The following is a 3,914-nucleotide window of genomic DNA, read 5'->3' as shown; positions in this document are numbered from 1 at the left end:
CGAGATCAGGTGCTGCCTCCATACCCAGCCCCTGCCTAGGCTGTGCACTTTCCTGCAACTCCTCGACTTTGCTTGTGATTCCCTTTACTACTTTCATTAAACCCACTGGCTTAGCCTCTTTTACTACATCTTTTCCCACGGTGCCTTTCTTCAATGACCAGCACTGTGGATTTATGGGTCCCACCTTATAGCAATGAAGACATCTTTTCCCAAAGACACCTTAAGCCATCGGCATTGTAATTTTAAATGTCCCACTCCATTACACATGAAAATACCTCAGGCATTTCAACTCCTTTCTACCCTCTTGGGTTTCTTTTTCCACCTGTGGTAAACTACTACCCGCGAGCTCTACTCTTTGTTTTGTCGTGAAGATTTCCCCTTCTCCCAATTTCCCTCACAGGACAAAAGTTCAGCCAGAAGCAAGATTTCACCTTTTGCACTAATGCATATTAATCTGCCATCTCTGCCAGTCTTTAACTTTCTGTTTATTCATGACTGTTTATTCTTGAAGTGAGGTTTTAAACTCTTCCAGCAGTATAATCTCTCTTAGTGCCGCATATGCCCTGCCTATCTTTAAGGCCCACATGTATCAACACAATTGCTTTGTTTAATTCTTTCAATATAAGTATGACCTGGTTCTTTTTTTATGCGTCTGAACCACTGACTATATGCCTCTGGTACCCATTCATAAGGACTTAAAGTAGTCTGTTTAACATCTGCATAATCTCTTGACCATTTATCTGGCAGCACTGCAAACACCTCGCTAGCTCTGCCTACCAGCTCAGTCTGAACGCACATTACCCACAAGTTCTCTGGCCACTCCATCTGCCTATCCATTTTTTCCAAATGAAATAATGAAGGCTTCGACATCTTTCTCATCGAAATGTGGCGATGTTTTAACATATTTACAAATATCCCTATCTTCACCCTTCACCCTCATCTTGTTAACTTGACTTTCCTCACTAATTCACAACTTCTGAAGTTCAAATTCTCTCTCCCCCTTCCTTTTTACTCTTTCTCTTTCTTCTTTCTCTCTCTCTCTCTCTCTCTCTCTCTCACTCACTACCTCTTCCTTCTCCCTGTCGTTTAGCTCATCAAGAACCTTTCTCCTTTTTCCATCTTTCTGCCTTTCCATTCAGGCAGATGAGCCTGCACTTTAAGTTTACTTCAAAATACGAAAACAGTTTCTATTTTAAAGTAAACATTCATGCTTTCAATTTCATAACTGTGTCCTTGTGCACAAACCACAGAAAGTGGGGGGTTCAGCTGCCAGGTATAGTAAGAAACACAAATGGAATCCTGACATTTATTGCGAAAGGACTGAACTGTAAAAGCAAAGACATACTGCTACAATTATATGTGGTGTTGGTAAGACCTTACCTTAGGTATTGTGTCGAGTTTTGTGACCCTCTTGTAATTTCATTCTCCATTGCCCTTCCTCACAGTTAACATAGTGACGATTGTGATCCTATCTCGGAACAAGTGTGGTCTCTCCAGATGTGTCACCTGTTACTTGATGACCATGGCAACGACAGGTCTACTGGTTATTATCTTTGACTTGATTTTGAGACACATACCAATCGTTTATTATGTCCATTTTATCTTCCTGGAGTCCGTCCCTGTTTGTAACATCCATGCAGTTCTGCTTTATGCAGTTACTGACTGTTCTGTCTGGTTCACCGTCACTTTCACCTTTGACCAATTTTTAGCCATTTGTTGCCAGAAGTTGAAAAGCAAATACTGCAATGAGAAAACAGTACCTGCATTTCTTGGAACAGTGACTGTGCTGAGCTGTTTTAAGAACACTTTCTGGTATTTTATGTTAACAAATCGGTATTGGCTGATGAACAGGCCCTGGTTTTGCCGTGTCACCAAATTTGTTCGGGAATCTCTGTTGGTGGGTCACAATTGAGTTTCTCCATCATATTCTCACCCCGGCTCTCCCCTTCATCATGATTCTGCTGCTCAATGTTTTCACCATCCAACACATTCTCGTGAGCAGCAGAGCCCACAGGAGACTCATTCGTCAGAGTGCCAGAGACCCAGAAATGGAGAGCTGAAGGAAATCCATCATTTTACTGTTTGTTATCTCAACAAATTTCATCCTGCTGTGGACAATGATAATGCTGTATTCGATTTGGAACCGAATGTTGCCTTTTGGCTATTGGTCTGTCTGGATACATGAATTTGTCCAGGAATTAGGCTTCATGCTACAGCTCCTCAGTTGCTGCACGAACACTGTGTTTTATGCCGTGACCCAGACTAAGTTCAGAGAGCAGCTGAAGAATGCATTGAAATATCCTTTTACCCTAATTATTCTATACACTCGGTAGTTCAGGGAAAAGAAACTGGGCAACACTGAGAGGCATCAGCAAATGTTCTAATTCATTTCACATTCCCAGTGGCGCGAGTGACCTCTCCTGATGTGACTGCACACATACTCCTTGCAATAGCCCAATAGGCAAGATACATTATATGAGGAGCTGCTTTGCAACATAGAAGAGTACGTCATCAGAACAGGCCCTTCGGCCTTACATGTTGTACTTTAAATGATGCCATAACTAAACTAATCCCTTCTGTCTGGCCATGGTCCGTATTCCTCCCTGCTTTGTACATGCATGTTCTTATCTCTTAAACTCCCTATCATACCTACCTACATCACCACCACTGGCAGTGCGTTCCAGACTCCTACTGCTCTCTGTGTGAAAAACTTACCCCTCACATCTCCTTTGAACTTTCCCCCTCTCCCCTTAAATGCATGCCCCCTAGTATTGGCCATTTCAACTCTGGGAAAACGATTCTGACCATCAACCCTTTCTGTGCATCTCATAATTTTATAGAATTCCATCAAGTCACCCCTCAGCCTCTGCTGCTGCAGAGAAAACAACCCATGTTTATTCTAGCATTTTCTTATAACTCATGCCTTCTCGTCTAGGCTGATCCTGGTAAACCTCTTCTGCACCCTCTCCAAAGCTCAACATCCTTCTTGCAATGTGGCGATCAGAATTGAACACAATACTCTAAGTGTGGCCTAACCAACGTCTTATAAAGCTACAACATGACATCCTGACTCTTGTACTCAGTTCCCTGACCAATAAAGACAAGTGTGCCATACACGTTCTTTACCACCCTATCTACTTGCGCGGCCACTTTCAGGGAGCTATGGACTTGCACCTCAAGATCCCTCTGTCCATCAATGCTGCTCGGGTCCTGGCGTTAGCTATATACCTTTCCTTAACATTTGAACTCTCCAAGTGCAGCACCTCACACTTACCCGGATTGAGGCTGAGGGATTTGAGGCTGTTTTCATTGGAGAGGAGAAGATTGAAAGATAACTTAATTGAGACATATACGCTAATCAGAGGGTTAGATAGGTTGGACAGCAAAAGCCTTTTTCCTCAGAATGTGATGGTTAGCATGAGGGGACATAGTTTTAAATTGAGGGGTGATAGATATAGGTCAGATGTCAGAGGTTGTTTCTTTACTCAGAGAGTAGTTGGGGCATGGAACGCATTGCCTGCAACAGTAGTAAACTCGCCTACTTTAAGGTCATTTAAATGGTGATTGGATAGGCATATGGAGGAGAATGGAATAGTGTAGGTTAGATGGGCTTCAGATTAGTTCCACAGGTCAGCACAACATCGAGGGCCAAAGGTCCTCATTACTGTGCTGCAATGTTCTATGCTCTATGTTCTAAACTCCATCTGCCATTTCTCCACGGATTCATATTCCGCTGTGTCCTTTGAAAACCTTCCTGAACTGCTGCACTCCATGAACTGTAGGTTGACCCACAACCCCCTTCACGAGGGAACTTCAGGTGTCTGACCCGCTGACCCATAATCCTGTCACTGAGGACTCCCTGCATTCAGCTACAGGACATGCTCTGCATTGAGGCAACCATCTTGCTCCTCCTT

The 3,914-nt window shown here is 43.3% G+C and overlaps 1 pseudogene; it reads left to right on the top strand.

The window, feature by feature from the left end:
* LOC148144476 (uncharacterized) overlaps positions 1 to 2,333 on the top strand; it is a 2,631-nt pseudogene extending 298 nt beyond the window's left edge.
* Positions 2,334 to 3,914: the final 1,581 nt, after the last annotated feature.

This window comes from Chiloscyllium plagiosum, unplaced genomic scaffold (genome assembly GCF_037043375.1).
Source record: "Chiloscyllium plagiosum isolate Xiang-an unplaced genomic scaffold, Cpla_swu_hap1 HiC_scaffold_27, whole genome shotgun sequence".
Classification (NCBI taxonomy): domain Eukaryota; kingdom Metazoa; phylum Chordata; class Chondrichthyes; order Orectolobiformes; family Hemiscylliidae; genus Chiloscyllium; species Chiloscyllium plagiosum.
The sequence above is the reverse complement of the archived record's forward strand: the minus strand, read 5'-3'. Positions and strand labels throughout refer to the sequence as shown.